The following is a 17885-nucleotide window of genomic DNA, read 5'->3' as shown; positions in this document are numbered from 1 at the left end:
ATCTCCACCCTCACCATATCATGATCTCACCTAAATTAACTCTGAGATCACAAAACCAGACCAAGATTGGATGCCTCTGAATTCCTTCGCCATCCCTTGAGGAATTTTCCTGTATCCACTCACATGTTGAGGGATTCCTGGAGAAAACCATATCCATCCCCAACCCCTGGGATTTTCCCGAGACCACCTCACCCAGATCCAAAATCTTCCAACAATCCAGAGCTCAATCGAGAAATAATCCTATCACACCATGGATATCAGGAAATGGAAAGGCAAATCTAGAAACCACTGTAAAAAACCCAACAAAATCCATGCCATTGATAACAATAAAATTAAATACACACATGCGCATACCATGCATGCCAAAATTAGCTAGGAAATCATACATGCAAACTATTACCTATAAGTATTCTTGTTGAAGCTACTTGATCCAACCTTTCCTTTAGGGAAAATTTTATGGGCTAATATTCGCAAGTGGGCTAATTTTCCATGCTTTAAAAAAAATGGTTTGTCAATTTGCGTTTTTTCTAAAAATTATTCGCCCAAATTTTATACTATAAAATTGTTTTACCTTCAAAATCACCAAAATTTTATATAGAGACTCTATAAAATTATTAGAAATTTGAGTACTTTTACAAAACAATTGCCAAACATTTTACAAATTTCATATTATATACTAGAGAGATTCACCAATGTTTTTAAACTTTAAAATAAATTTCCATCCTGAAAATTTTCTATTCTTTTCGTTTCTTAATCCTTGCTTTCCTTTAGTTTCATTGTCCTTCATTTTCTTTCTTTCTTTCCTTCTCCTCTTGGTGCTTTTATCCTTTCTACGATTAATTCTAAAATTGAACTGAAAAAAGGGATACAAACTGATGCTTTGATGTCTTTTGATTATTTAAGCCTATAATTTCTTCATTTTCCTTAATTTTCCTTCAATTTCCTCCTCACATGCAACCTGTGACCTCTCACCTCCTTTTTCTCCTATTTTCATTTATTTTTATAAAATAAATGCCAATAATTCCTCTTTTCCTTTTCAAACCTTTGTCATTGACTTTACCAATTTCCCTTAGTCATAATACACAACAAGTGATGCCCACTAGGATATTTTGCCCAACCTTCAACCTAGAATAAATGTCCATTGACCTTGGTCTTATTTTGCATTTATTAAATTTTATTACATAAACTTTTAACTTGGGGTTGTTACAAATTTCTCAAGTTATAGACTGATCTCAATTAAACAAAATGTGTTTATCAAGAGCATAGTGCCTATATTCTTCTCACATACATTCACTCTAGTACATTCTCATCCATTTTCTCCTCCATTGATTCACACCACAATAATATTTTATTTACTAGTCACTAGAGAAAATTTCATCAAAAGTTGTATATCCTCAAAACATGTAACAATTTCCCAAGTTTAGTACTCTTAATATTTAGAGACAAATTTACCATTAGAAAATTCTCCCTATAACCATGTGTGATGTGCATACTCTTCTTCATCGTCTGTGAAGTCAGGGATTAGAGACATAATTTTCCAAGTTTATTAGCTAGCGTGTGATGCAAATGGATCCTAGAACACTCTCTAAGTGTTCATGAACTCTTTAAAAATCATGCCAAAGATTCAAAGTCTTATAAATATCAAGCTATTGGAGGGAATCCTCAGGCAGTTGCAATGGCGATAAATGCAGATCAACGAGGGTCGTCGATCTAGCGCACAGAGCAGCAGACCATGGTAATGCACGCTGACACCAACCAACAAATTTAGGGTCAAATTTAAGCAACAAAGGTAGTTTCTGATATGCGATTACCGAGGCAGACCATGATAACGTGCACTGACACCAACCAACAAATGCAGGGTCAAATTTTAGCAATGGAGGTAGTTTCTGATATGCGATTAGTGACAAGTCGCTAATTGCATATCACAGGGAAAACCTCTCAGTGAAGAGAAGCCCCGAGCACCCGGACTCGAAATAATTATAAAATGCAGAAAATATCATTTCGGTTCCATCGGAGCGGGATTCCACAAAACCGACAGGATATTGGATGGGCTTTGAGCAGTAAGCAGTTTCAACTGAGTTCCACCCGATGCCATACAATGATTGCCACGCGTCTCAACGCAAGAGAGAGAGAATCGCTCATATCGGACTGGTATACATCATGCTACTCCGTCGCCCGATATGGACGACAACCGTAGGTTCTGGGGCCCCCAGATCAATGATGGAGACGCGTTCCAATGGATGACCGGATTTGACAAGATTTTAAAGCAAGATCACATAGGATTTGAAGTCCGATATGGACGATGCGTTGGCAGAAGGTCATGTTTCGAAGGCATTCTTGGAGTTAATGGAAAAAATGATTGTTTCAAATATGTCCAAGAGAATTGACACTCATCCATTATGAAATACGTGACCACCTCCCTGTGAGGCATTATACAGTGACTGATTACGCAGGATAGAGGGATTCAAACGGACAAAGGCAGGGGAACCGGAAAGTCGGAAAGTGGGAATGAATAGTTAGGGAGAAGACTAGCTTTAAAGCTACAAATTGACAGAGAGCAAGTAGGAGGCAGTAAGCCGAAAGCAGATAGAAGAAGCAAGTTAGGAACTGACCTGAAGAAGCAAAGGCAGCGCCAAGCCAGAGTTAAGCTAGAGACAGAGAGAGTCAGAGAGTCTGTGTACTCTAGAGAAGGCTTGAGAGGTTCAAGCGAACTCCTCTGCACACCTGTCATGTATTGAGTCTTAGATTGGGCTCATGCTATTATCAACAACAGAGACCAAGAGTTCGTGAGGGAGTCTGTGTACTCAAGAGAGACTTGGGGAATCCAAGTACAGTCTTACTGATTTGTATCTATTGTGTGAGACTCAAATTGAGCTCATTGTTGTAAAGACTCTGCTATGAAGACATAATACAGAGGTCACCACTGAAGACGGTACCAGGAGATGTAGCCCAAGAGTATTGGGTGAACTCCTTATTAAACTTGTTGTGTTTATATGTGTTGCCTATTATGTTTTCTTTTACTGCTTCATTGCTTGTGTATTTCGCAATCTTATCGATTCGTTGCACAAAATAACATGGGAACATCCATGCACATGAGTTTGCAATACCTTATTAATTTTCTTAGATAAAATATCATATCAAGTGGTATCAGAACTTTAGGTTGCTAAGGTTAGACAAACTTGTGCTGGATTGTTTGTAAATGATAACTAGATCAAAGCTTAAACTAGGAGGAGGAGAATTGGCTGAATTTAGCTCAGAAATTGGTAGAGTCTACACTAGGAGGAAATTATCAGAAGAGATTCCCTTGGAATCAAACCCTCAGTTCATGGACAGTTTCTTGACTATGAGAGCCATGGTAGAGGAAATGTATAGAGAATTTAAGAAAGGTCGAAGTGAAGATTCTTCAACTTCCCAGCATAACAAAGGAGCAGAAGAATCTCTCCTCAATGACCATTCTAAAGGCAAAGGGAAAGAAGAAAAGATTCCCACACCTCCTAATAGCCCTGAAAATAAAAAGAAAACATCTTTGATTAAATTAGATGTTAAATTTTATTTGCCAATATATGATGGAAAGTTGAATGCAGAGAAGTTGGATAATTGGATTAGACAGATTGATGTATATTGTAGGGTGTAGAGCATTGATTCAGACAGAAGTAAGATTCAGCTAGCCAGCCTACGCCTTGGAGGAACTACCTTGGTATGGTGGGAAGGCAGAACACAAGATGACCTGAAGAAGCATGGTAAAATCCTTTATGTCTGGAGTGAATTTGTTTCTGCAATTAAAAAATAATTCTATCCACTAGCTTATATGCAGCAAGCTATGATGAGTTGGAAAACTCTTCATTCTTCATTCTTCATTCTTCAGGAAATTATCAATTTCCTTGTCATTTTCAAATACCTGCCAATACCTTAGATTGTCAGGAACGACCGGGCGATGCTTAACATGGATTTCAAACTTATTATTTGCATTCATCAGGATCTTTAAATTTCTTGTAACTATAGCAAGTGAATCTGCTATGACATTTTGTGTACGTGGAACACATGTCAAGGTATAATATGGAAACATATTTAGGATATCTAAAAATGCATTCTGGTAAGCCCTCATTCGCATATGTTTGGCTTGGTATTCACCCTTAACTTGTTTGATTACCAACTCTGAGTCTCCATAAACTGATATCCTCTTTGCATTCAACTTCTTGAGTATCTTCAACCTTGCAATCAGTGCCTCATACTCAGCTTCGTTGTTAGAACAATCGAAAGAAAAATTATATGAATAAATTCTTACATTTCTTGGGACTTTATTTGGTAGGAAAACAGGGCTGCATATCCAAATCCCAATACCTGCACCATCCTTACCTACTGCTCCGTCGAAATCCATACTCCATAAACTAGATTCTTCTTCCAAGTGCTAGAATTCTGTCTGCACTTCTACCTTTGGCTGCTGTCCATCAATTTTTCGCTGTTGTGAGAATGTAGACTACTCAGCGGTACTTGCAACATTTTGTCTTTCCTGATCAAGTACTACCTTTAAATTTTCCGTTATCTCTGGAACATCTTCCACTTCAACTAACTGGCTTTTACATCATTAAAACCACTATCTGAATAAAGAACAAAAGATTCTAAATCTGTATGTACATCGTTAATTGGATGATTCAATGGTTTCTCCTTGCTTGTGATCATATACTTCATCTTCTTTTCTCTATATAACTTTCTTAACTGACCAAATACTGGAATTGTGGCATAGGAGAAATCTAACTGTAAAGTCCCTTTGAGCTTCGCTCCCCAAGATCTAGATAGAAGCATGCCAAAATGAGGAGGGATGTCGGCAACAACTACATCCATGAGAACATTCTTTGCTGGAATTTGATCTAAGGTCACAACCAAATCCTTAATGAGACCAATGCATCTTACCCTTCCGGAATCGAAAGAATAGAGATCATGATATTTACGAGTGATTTCTAAACCCAATTTTTCCATAGTAGCCTTTGGCATCAAATTATGAGAGGGTCCTGAATCAAACATAAAATTGTGCAAGACAAACTCATGCAATCTAAGGCTAATGTAAAATGGTGGTACTTCATTATCCTCAGATTGGCCTTCTAATGCAGGACCAAAAATAAGCTTAGGTTGGTCATCCTCCACATTAACCATATCAGACAGGGGGTCTACATTCAAAATTTTTGACACTTGACTCTTATAATTGTTATTCTTCATCAATTCTGTTAGAGGTATCAAAACTTTTAACTTAGCAATCTCATTATCTAAGCTAAAGGCTGTAATTTTATCTACCTCTTTGACCAGAGAGTCCTTCTTTTCATGATTTTCATTCGCTGTACTTCACTGATTTGTCTTCTCATTTGCATATTGTACTTTACTGGACGTAGGATCTACTGGCTCCTTTCCTTTTTTCTGAACATTTGAGGAATCGTTCTTAGGCTGTGCTGCTTCCTTTCGCTTTTGGACCGAATTGATTGGTACATCCCTGCTCCTTAGTGAATATTGTTTTTGCTACACTGTGAGTGCATTCATATATCCCCTCTAATATTCATCTGATTCTTCCTCCAAAATTGTGTCATTAGCTAATATAAAATCTTCATCTTTCTACACATCTAGGATCTTAGAATATTCCTCGTCCTCTATGAGATAGATAGGCAAACCATCAGCTATAAAGAAAAGATTTTCCTCCCCTATTGGATCCTCATCATCTTTAGACTCTGGGCCATGCACATAATTCTGTTGTAAAGGTGTTTTGATTTGCTGTTTTGCCGACTGATCTTGTGCTTTTTTCTTCCGTTGTTTGATTCTAAATTGTGGTTGCTGCTGACCGCAGAAATTTGGATTTCTGATTAGGGCCTCCGGCTTATCTGTAATTGTTAGTTTGTCAAACATTTTCTCAACTTTACAAAGCAAGTGATAAACCTTTACATCTGAGGAAGATGCTTCCTCCTTTATGGTCACTTTCTTCTCGGTCTTCATCCTAGCTCTTTTAGCTAGCAGATTTGCCTCCACAATCATGACATTTTTCTGCATATCCTCCAATGTAGTAGGATCTCGTTCTCTCAATTTGTATGCCATGTTGGGATAAAAACCATCAGGAAATTTTATCAAAGCCAACCCCATTGGTGGCTTGATATGAGCTGGAATAGAATTATAGACAATATTGAATCTCACACAATAATCCTGAACACTTTCACCAACATTTCTCCTTATGTTTTTATATTCAGAAAGAATTTGGAGTTGATTTTTCTTTACCTCCCAACGATCTAGGAATTGTCTGTGGAGAACCAACAATGTATTGATAGTCCCCGCGGGTAGTGCTTTGAACCACTTCTGAAGCTCGCCTCCAAAACTTTGCACAAACAATCGCATGGGTACATTCTCTTCATCTATCTCATGAAGATTGAAAAACTCATTCATCTGGTCGACATGCTGCTGTGCTGTGATACCCTGAGTGGCATCAAACAATGGTATCCTACTTTGGTAATCAGCAAGCATACCATCCAAATTCTAAGGTAGAATGAGAGGATCATATCTGGCAACCTTGGCTCATGGCGGATTTGAAACTGACGTTGAAATAACAGAGCGATTTGTGACAACGAGAGGTGTTGATGACACAGAAGAGACAGGTATTTGAGGTGTAATGAAAGGCTGTTGAGGAATTGAAGGTATGAACAGAGGAGTCAATTGATGCTCTAACATTTGAGGAAATGATGAGAAGGCAAGAGATGTTGAAGCTGAATCAGAGAGTTCAGGAATTTGATTAGTGGTGATAGATGACTGACGAGAGTTTCGACGATTATGGTTACTTTTCAGATTGGCTCGTTGGATTTCAAGCTCGTCGATGAATACAGGATCTAGAACTACGTCTAATAATTCACTGTTCGATGAGGTTCTAAACAAGGATAAACCAATTTTTCATCAAAGGGAAGATCTTCGAGGTACACCCACTTCACAGGACATGAAAAAGATTTGAAAACCGGTCTAGGACTTGATAAACTCTCTTTTCTGAGGATCCTGGGAATGAGATTAGGATTTTCAAATACGGGAGGAGGATTGGGATCAGGCTAGGACCTAGTGTATCTTCTTGAAGCCAGTGTGTTTGATTTCCCAAAAATTCAAATGGACATTACAATTTTTCAGCCTAATGAATTCTAAACCTATCGTCCAAAAGTCTAGAATGTTTCAAGAGTACTGGGGTAATATATTTCCATTCTTTCCCAGTATGGTTGCCACTATGTTATAGCCTAGATCGACCTCAGGTTGAAGGGAGGCAATCCTAGGATAACTACAAACCACGCTTAACCTGGTAGCTAGCCCTACCAGGTCAGGAGAGGGATCTCTCCTTGTCAATCTTAGTTAAGATGACTGCAATTACAGTTTGAGATCACTGAAATGAAATGAGATTTTAGGCTAGGTATAGTAGCTCAAGGGTTTTTGGTTTTTTTTGATGATTGGTTGCTTGATCAAATGGAGCAGGTAGGGTCCAGGAAATCAAGTCAGATTTACAGACATGTTCTGTGGGGTGAGGTAGACAAGGGTTTATGTACTAGAAATGGATTGAGATGGTAGTTTAAGATAGCTGAGGAGTTGAGGAGGGCATAAAGAGACTATGAGTCCTCTTCAAACAGTTGAAAACATTGAAAACCAAATGCATTCCCAAGACAAAGCACAACAATGTATTTTTCCTATTCACCTTGATTCATTTATTTTTAGAAGAGAAAGATAGATTTGGATAAATATAAAACCTAAGAAAAACTCATTACATAGAAGAAACAATACATAAACTCACTGTCACAAGAATCCCACAAAAATAGCTATGAGACTTGGTTTTATTCCTTGCCAAACTGCTATAGAGATATACAATAGAGTTCAGAGCTTCCACAAGAGTCCAACCTTTACAAATGACTAAGAAAGTACATAATATAGGCATCAAACCATTCATACTAGCTATCAGGGGTTGAATCCATGAGAAGAGGGGTGGTTTCAACCATATCTAAACTAGGAACACAAAAGTAGGCAGTGGAATAGCTTGCCTCTAAAACTTAGGAAACCAATTCATTCGTCATCAAAACCACTTGAAACTTGATGTATCTACCTGAAACTTGATGTATCTACCCTATGAGGTGTTTTTCATCCATATTTACATCAAATACATCATTTACCATGCATACATTTACTAAGGAATGAGGAAAAAGTCAATTTCCAAGAAAACTAGGAAAAATCTGGAAATTTAAGCAAAACTGGCAAAATTAGTTTAATGTGTAGCACCAAAAATTTAATACGTAGCGCCATTTCAGGGCCAGTGCTAGAGGCCTTCCTAATGTCCAAATTAGGTGCAAGTTGGCTTATTGGAAAGCCTTGCCTGTCTAGTTTTTGGAACAATTTGATTTTTCTAATTTGGATCCCATTTTCCCCTCCAAAATTGGATTCTCCCAAGACTGCTTCCTGTGTGGCAAAAAAGTGGCAGAGAGGGCACTTTTTGGGTGTTTTTTTCCCTTTTGGTGACCAAGACCTTGTCCAAATCTTCTCAATATTTTTGGGTTTACTTATTTTTCCATGCTGATTCCAAATGTGTAGGCCATTTTGAAAATAGAGGTCCCCATCAAAAGCGTAGCGCCAGTGGAGCTGCGCACCTATTGGAAGGACCTGTTTTTCAAATTTCAAAATTCAAAAATGACAAAAATTGCTCAAAATTTCCTGAAATTTGGCATGAGGAATCCTTGTTAGGTGCTTTGGCCTTTAGTCTCTTTGTCCTTGCATTACAAATCTTGTTCCGGGCTAGGTAGTGGTAAGCCATGTGGAAAAGCATCGTTTTCTCTTTGTTTGCCTTCTCAAGCAACCTCTCCAAGTGCATATTAACCTTCTCCACCATATACTACTGGTCATTCTCTATTTCTTGTTCAATGGAGGTCAATTTAACCTTTGCCCTCTTGGACCTTTGCCGGTTTTCTTTGATGATTTGAAGCTCCATAAAGTCTTGTTTGTCAGTAAGCTGCTTGTTTTCTTGCTCAAGGTAGCTAATAACCCATTTAGCTCATTTAAGTTTAACTGATAAGGCTTTTATTTTAGCCTCCTTCTCTTTGATAATCATGTCCTTGATTCTTGAGCCTTGAGAGCCCAAGTCAGTGACATCCTCCTCCATCAAAATAAAATCCCTGTCTTGCCCTTTAGTAGGGCCCTCCTCATGCATATTCTGTTTCCCTTTGTCTCTGCTCTTTGACTCCTGACCAACCTATATAGCTGGAGAAGAAGGAAAATCTCCTTCCACCCCCGGTGGAGATAGCATTTTCCTGTGATCTGGTGAAGAAGGCGAGACCCCTTCCACCCCTGGTGGAGATAGTACTCGCCTGGCAGTAGAAAAAAGATTCCTTGTGCCTTTCTCATCAGCAAAAAACAATGGCACACCTGTAGTCGCAATCTGATGGACACCTGGCTGCCCTGATGGTCATCCTTCCTCCTGAGGCACTGATGAAACCTGAGGGCCTTTGAGCATCTCATGGGCAATAAAGGTCTCCCATGGTATGTTCTGTAAGTTTAACTGGTGCAAGACAACAATCTTAATCAATGAGAAGTGGTAAATGCTGCTAAGTTGCTGAGGAAAGGGTTTTCTTTGAACATAGTGGGCCATCTTCTCAATGTTCCTGTATATATATAGTAAGGGAGGTTCATCATCCTTACCCTAGTAAAGTGCATCAACAACCTAATATGATATGCATACAAGCGGGAAAACCTTCCTTCACAGGTGAAATATTTGATGATAAGCTTCATGAGAGGGGAAAAACTGTTCTCCAAGTATTTGAAAGGAAATACTCTGCTGATTTTGCTGTGATATCCAACCTTAATGTAAGGCTCATAATGTTCTCTGTCCACATACTGCCCTTTATTCCATTGCTCACCCACATTAGGGATGCCTGTTGCTTCTGAAATAGTGGTAGGTGACAAGGTGAAGGAGACACCAGCAAGGTTCACTTGGCCGTTATGTAGATGGGTGACAAACAACCGGGCAAGCTCATGATGAAACTTTACCCTCTCCACCATTTCACAAAACTCATAGCAAGACTAATGTCTAAAACTAGATATAGCAAGAGGACAAGCAAGCAATTCTGTGAGACTGATAGGTTCCTCCCGGATGACCTTTCCCCCTTTGTGGGGCTTTCTTGGCACCTGTGTTTCTCTGGAAGTGTCACTGAAAGTTTCCTCCTCCCTTTCATAGTCTATGTCTCCCTCCATGGATTTTTGATAATATGATAGGTGATGTAAGATGAAGGATTATAGTGGGACCAAGATGAGTATGAAGAGATTTTAAAATATAAGGTAAGTGAGATGTATGGGGATGTGAATACTTGAGGGAGTTAGGGTATAGAGTTTGATAAGGGAATGGGGAATAATGGGAATGTAAGAATTGGGAATTAGGGTAAGTGAATAGTGTATTACGGCTAGGGTTTGATGTAGAAAGTAAGGTTTAGTGGAATGAAGCTTGATGACTGATGGAGAGTGAAAAGGACTTGGTAAACTAAGTGTAAATGAAGGAGAAGAGTAGGAAATGACCCTTGATGGATTATGAGAGGTAGTTATAGTTCATTTAGGGTTTGTGTTTAGAATTTAGTTAGGGTTTACTCTAAAAGAAGCCAAACACATTTAAGCAACCAAGCACAACTCTTTTTAGCAAGGAGGAATGATATACTTACTTGAAACAGACATTAAATGGTTTTTAAGGAAGTTTGGAGGTGATTTGAGGCAATTCTGGCTTCGCCAATAGGTGCATAGGGCTTGCTGATAGGTGCATAGCACCATTTTAATGCACATCGCCCATGCAAATTTACACTGTAGAAACTCAATATGTTCACAACACACTATTAATGTGCAGTGCCAGGCAAATGATGCGCAGCACTGGTCAACCTTCTTGATTTTCACAGTTTTTCTCCTTCATGCTCGATGATGGTGAAAAATCATGTTTGTTGAGTTTCACTTAGCGCTTTTCTTGTTACTAATGAAAGAAATGAAACATATGGATGAGCTTTTATAACCTTTCTCTTTTTAATTTTTCATTAACAAGACCCACTTTCTAATGTTTTGTCACTTTTTTTTAACATACTCAGTTTTTTCTGAATTTGGACTCTTTTTTGACTTTTTGACTTTTTGCAGGTGGACTTACACTTACTTCATGGACTTCTTGCAGTGGTAGGGACTGGCATTGTTTCCAAGTCACCAAGAACATACTTATTACATATAGGAACAATAAAATTACGTAAAATTACATCAAATGAACTCATTAAATACAAATGCTCTATTTTACCTCAAAACAAAGTTTTGAGGTGAAAGAGATTTATTCAGCATATCAGAAGTAAACTCATGACTATATGAACATTTTTATCCTCCTCATGTGCCTGCTGACCCCTTTTTTCAATTCTGAATGACCATGATGAAAAACTCTAATATCTAATGAAACTAAACCCTAAGGGTGGCTTTTATAAATGAAATGATTATGAATGACTGAAAATAATTTTGAACATGTCAACAGATATATGACATGAGGGAAACTGAAATGAAACCACTAGCATAAGTTGATCCATGACCTAATGGAATGCGGCTGATTGAATGAGACACCTAATATGCATGCAAAAGAGCAATTTGATCACTGATGGAAGTGTGAAGACACTAACACTAACAGGATTCATCTTTAGGATGAACACTGGTAAATTCTCCAGGAAACCTACAACCATATATTCCATCCCAAGGGAATCTTAAACCTATCCTATATTGTTAATTAATCAAAATTACTGTGTTGTTTTGTGGTTCCAGTAATCAAAGAAATTGATGTGCTGTCTTTTGGGTTCCATTATTTGGATACAAGTAAAAAATATTGAACTCCCAAGAAAATTTTCTCGGTCAATTTCATGAGTGTTAATGTCTCAATGATGGTGATCCCATGGGGTGTTATATTCCTAATATACATGTATATTAACTTGGCAACGTTGAAGTGCAAAATATTTAGTAAGAGTGCCTTTCAATATTTAGCAGATTAAAAAATTTTATGTGTTGTCTTTTGGGTTCCATTGTTGCTGACGGTATACGAGTCAAAAATATTGAACTCCCAAGAGAGAAAGAGTATATGAAAATGGTTTTGTTACATAAAATGTCTTTGAGGCAATCCAGCCTTGTTGTGAAAGACACTGCCTTTAAAATGGGCTATGATGAACTCAATGGAAAACGATATGCAAAGTACAGAGTACATAACACATCTAACCTTATTGGTTTTCTTTTTCTTTTATCAACATATAGAGCACACACATCATAATCAAGTAGAAGAAGATGGTATTAATAGCCCGAGATTCAAGAAGAATGGCATTTTGCAATGAAGATAACTTATTTTTAGCCATGACCATAGTGGCTTTCTTTGACTCAAATTCTTCCTGAGTTGACAAAACCACAGAGGAGCTCTGTTCTAGGAAATTATGAGTTGGCTAAAGCTACTCTTCGTAAGTAGTGAACTCAAGCTAGTGCTGGAAAGCATTATCAACAAGCTTTTTTACTGATACTTGCTTTATTCAAATGCTTCAGCTTGAGTTTGTGCATGAATATCAAGGCCTTGCAAAGCAAGACTTTGGTCATCCAGTAATAGTTTCTGTTGACCCAATGACAAAGTCACTGCATTGCCAATGTCATTTGTTTTATTTTGAATATTGCCTAATTGAGATGATATAGTGCTAGCCACTTCAGTGATTTGATTTTATATTTGTGAAGTTAATTTTTGAAGGTACCCTATGTTTTGTCCTAATATTACATATAACTTTTGAAGATCAACCATACTAGTATCCACAGTCTTCTGCATATCAAACTATTGTTCTTGAAACTTAAATTGAATGCCAATTATCTAATGAGATTGCTCAAAAAAATGGAATTGCATTGATCTATAACATTTGTCATTTTATCTTGTACAACCTTTGAATTTGATCCAGTAGTTATGCTTGAGAATAAATAGAGTTTAGGGAATTATGGTTTTCATTAGAGTGCTCCAATTGAGAATCTGGCTGCTGCTCTCTTTTATCCAATTTTTTCACTTCCCGGTGAGTGGATGACTTCAACCCATTCAAAACCCTTTATGTATCTTTCTTGAATGCATTCCTCTGCAAATGATGGCACATAGCTCTTGCACCCTGTATGCAATAATATAATCTCTAGAACACTGATTTGCAGAATCTGATACTAGCATAATAACAACAGTAAGTAGGGAGTACTCAACCTGATATGATAATCACAGGTAGAACAAAGATGAACTCTACTTCTTACGGACTTGGTTCTAGAATTATAACATACTTTAACAACAAGGTAAACAATGTAGGCAATTATATGATCGCTTCATAAACATTAGTATATATAAACCCTCATTTCAATTAGAGACAAATTTAGTAAATAGAAAAACCAAGAATTTGTATTAAGTTTTATTTTGTTTCACTGTTGAGAAGATATTAATTTCATTTAATATTTGATCTACTCCACGAGAACTCCCAAAATGGATCCCTTTTATAGCAACAAGGTGACCATCATTAAGCATCCCACCATATATAGTCCCACAAGCACTATGTCCACACTTTTTTTTCTAGTAGCAAAGATTTTAGTGGCCTTCTCCAAAATCTTATAAGAGAATAGATCAAGTTTGAATTCTCCAAAGTGCATAGGTAGAATGCTTGAAAATTGGCTTCCTCCCTAGACTGTCTAATTCAAAAACTAGATTATTTATGTTTTCTGTGTAAAGCAAGTGCAATAAGACTTTCTGCCACAAGTGTTGACGAAGCCACAAGCCCAGTCGCAAGGACTATTCTCTTTGTTCCATTTTGATCTCTTCGACATTCCTTATCGTGTGACTTCTCACCATGTTTTTTGCATACTCCTACATATCCATTGCCTTGACGAACTCATCTCCTTGATAGCCTTCTTTAGAAGCACACCTCACATTGTCAATTACTTCTACTACATGTCGATAGACCACATTGGGGTCATACTGAACATCATCAAAAAGTGCCCATAACACCCAATTCCAACTTAGCCCACACTTTGCATCAAAACGGGTCAATATGGGTGTGAGTATCCAACTAATGAAACTTTGGCACTGCAACTAGGAGAAGCAAGCAAAGTCATCATCTCCATGGTGCCATATTGTAACATTTAGAAGGGGATAACAGAATGTCCTATTCATCATGCATTTCTCATTGCAGCTTTGCATATAAGGAATATTGCACTTCAGTAGACAATTTGGAGTGTTCTGGTAGTCAGATAATTGGAGAATGTTGTTGACAGAAATTGCATAATTCTTCATGCCTTTGACACTGAATCCCTTAATTTTTTTTGGATAGGAAGATTGGAGAGGATTGATGATGATCCCATCTGATGAGAAACTTATAGTAAAGGTTGTTCACTTAAATCCTCATAGTATTGTTATAGAATTGCAATTTGAATCCATCCAGCTGACAATGCCTTGAATTGATATAGAAAGGATATGGAATTGAGGCATTCCCACAACTTTCACTGCATTTCCTTGTGCCCTGGGCTATGTTAGAAAACACTCTAATCGAGAAGACCAGAGGCAGCCATGAACCCAAAAAGGCCAGAATAACAAGATAGGAAAGGCTAATACTCATTTGTCTTGAAAGTTACCACATCATTTTAAGGCATGCTAAGACAATATATACTTCCCAAAATAACAAAGAAAATATACATGTATGTTTTGAATATCCACCTGGTTTTGAAGCCTGCTGTGGGAAGATTTTTCCCTTGATATGATGGCATGTTCATCCTATGCTCATTACCTACTCTAAACTTCCCATTTCAACTTCACTACTCCATTAGATTGCAAAGTCTACAATGGTCCATATCAAATCAACTCAAAATTAGGAAAATCATGGCTCAAAATATACATGCATTCAATTTCTTTGTTCATACATTTTTTTTTCTTAGTTCTTGACAAGACAAGAGGTTGAATAATTCCTTAGACACTGTAGTAGCCTGTCTTTCATAGTGTGCTTGATTAGTACTTCGTTGTATGTCCAAAACCACTGAGTATATGTAATATACATTTACTCAGCCTATTACATATACATACTATATATCTATCCAAATACCAAAAATGACATTTTGGACATGTGGGTTCAAAATTCCTGCATTTGGGTCATGAAGACATGACTAGTGCTTCATTGTCGAATCCTGACAGATACTACGCATACATCCTAGTCTACAATATACACATTGGTTATATCACCAAATCCTTGAAATGAAATATTTTTGCATGCAGGTCAAGGGTCCTATATTTCAGTCACCCATTCACAATATAAAATATCAGGGAACCACCATTTTGATACGAGTGCCAGAATTCAAGTGCCACTCTAATAATATGTTTTTTTGCACCAGAATCAGGAAGTACTTACACTGACATAGATAGAATTCAAGTCCATATCTATGCAATTAGTTCAATAAAACATTTATTTTGCACAGATTTTTACCAGTCTGACAAATATTTCATTGCTTTGATAATGGCCATGAACCATTCCAATAACAAAATACATTATAGACCTGAAAAGGGGGTCTTCATTTTTGTCAAAATAGAAATATTACCAACTTGGTGAAAGTTTTCTTTGAAAAAGATGGAAGAGGCTACAATGATTTTGGATCTTCGTAAACATTCTTGGCGACTGCTATGTGCCAAATTGTAAATTGATAAGACGCGACAATCGTATGACATCTTAAGTGGATATTTAATAAGAACAAAGCTATGTTTGAGCTTTGAGCAACTTGAAATAAAATTGAATGTCTGAATATAGAGGCATTTGGTGCTACTTGTGCAGCTGATCCACCCTTTGTTAAACTTGGGGAGAAAACTTGAGAGTGAGACCATTTGTACTACCTCAATGCATATTCTTAGTGGAATTTTAACAAACACTTCCCTTGCAAACTCTAATCTCTCACTAGGAATACCACTTTCGTTGCAAACTCATATGTGGGTGTTGTCATTGGCAGGTTGTAGGTTCAAACCCCACAGTAGCTAGCTTTCGCCAGATTGCATGGCCCACTAGTTTGATGTGCATGGTAGTCTTCAAGTCAGGTGGCTTCCTATTTTGACTTGAGTTCACTTCTAATAGTGTGTACATTGACTTGCCTGCCCTACTTCAAAGTTTCTAAATGGGCACATGAACTTAAAACACTAAAAAAGGTGAACCAATCTATTTTCATTCTTGCCAAAAATGTTTCTCTAAAAATATGTAGGGTTTTCTCACCATACCCAACTTGGGCATATGTTGCCATCATTGCATTCCAAGAAACTGCATTCCTTGTAGGCATTATATTAAATAATTGGTGTGCACTCTCTAAGGTGCCAAATTCGTAATGATTGATGTCCATGAAATGGCATCTCACATAACCATTTTATCAAATAGAAGGTGTGCATCATCTATACTCCAACACATTTAGTATACATGTCTGCAAGGGAACTCTCGAAAAATACATCCAATTCAAGTTCACTTATGATTATCAAGCCATGTAGATGTCTTCCTTGCTCAATGGAGTGTAAGGTAACAAGCATTGAGGGCACTATTGAAGGTAATATAATTCAGCCTCATGCTAGACCTATGCATTTCACGAAACTGTTGGAGGGATTCCTCACTATACCCATGTTGGGTGTAGATCCCAATCAATTTACTCCAAGAGACCACATCCCTCTCAGGAATCATATCAAACAATTACCTTGCACGCTCTAACCTACTGCATCGGGCATATCCGACAACCAAAGAATTCCATGTGAAAACATTAGGCACGCAGATGTGATCAAACACTTGGATTGCATCCTCCTTTCTATCACACTTAACATACATTTCAATAAGAGCAAGCTCTGGAAAGGCATTTGATTCGAATCCCACTTTGATTACCTTAGCTTGAACTTGTGCACCACACTGGGGACACATCAAGTTGGCACATGGATTTAGACCACTTGTCAATGTAAATTGGTCTGGCCTTAAACTTGCAAGCTTCATCTAAAAGTAAAGCTTCAGAGTCTCCTTATTATGGCCTTGCTGGGAAAATGATGAAATGATTGCATTCCAAGATACAAAATCCCAATCAAATTTTTTCGATGAGTTAAACTACATCTTCAACATTTCCCCTTGATAGCCCGAGGTGGAGACCTTTTTTTGGATTCCTGACTGTTTTTGTTCTTGAGAAACCTCCTTATGCCCTGGAATCTGGCTTGGGGGTGATTGGGCAGCAAGAAAGACCATAGTGCTACCCAATCTATGGCTAGGTGGAAAATCTTAGTCCCTAACTTAGTTGCCCATTTTATCTAGGATTAGTACTTCTTATGATTGGAATGTGCATTAAACTCTAGGTCGAATTCAAGGTATGAGGCATAATCTTTTATAAGGAAATATATCATTGATGATATTGCTTGCTAGTGCATGAATTAATTTGATGGCTTTAAGAGTTCAATTACAAGCCTATGAGTTCAGTCTTGAAGCATACATAAGTAAAATTTGTGAATTAGATATGCATTGTTTCTTGTCACCTTACAACCATTATCACTATGTGTTGATAATCATATCAACATTTTGATGCAATCAGTGATGGCAACTTGTAATTTATCATTGTTTCTTTCTATCCTAACTATGACATGCAAATAATTGCAACTACTGTATATCCTGAGGTCTACTAGAAAATACAGATTTGGTAGCAAAATTTTGGGGGTTGTCATCTTCTGTTCTGCAGTTGGTATTTTTATTCACTTTATCCAAGATTGATTTTCTTTATCCAATGGTTTTACCTACGAGCCATTGACCATTGTAAGAATACATCTAGCGTAAAGAGCATTGAAAGTCTTACATGCAACCTATAGTATTAATTAC

Source organism: Pinus tabuliformis, chromosome 2_2 (genome assembly GCF_031772625.1).
Source record: "Pinus tabuliformis cultivar Carrire ecotype Pingquan chromosome 2_2, CPIR1, whole genome shotgun sequence".
NCBI lineage: Eukaryota > Viridiplantae > Streptophyta > Pinopsida > Pinales > Pinaceae > Pinus > Pinus tabuliformis.
This window is presented reverse-complemented; position numbering follows the sequence as displayed.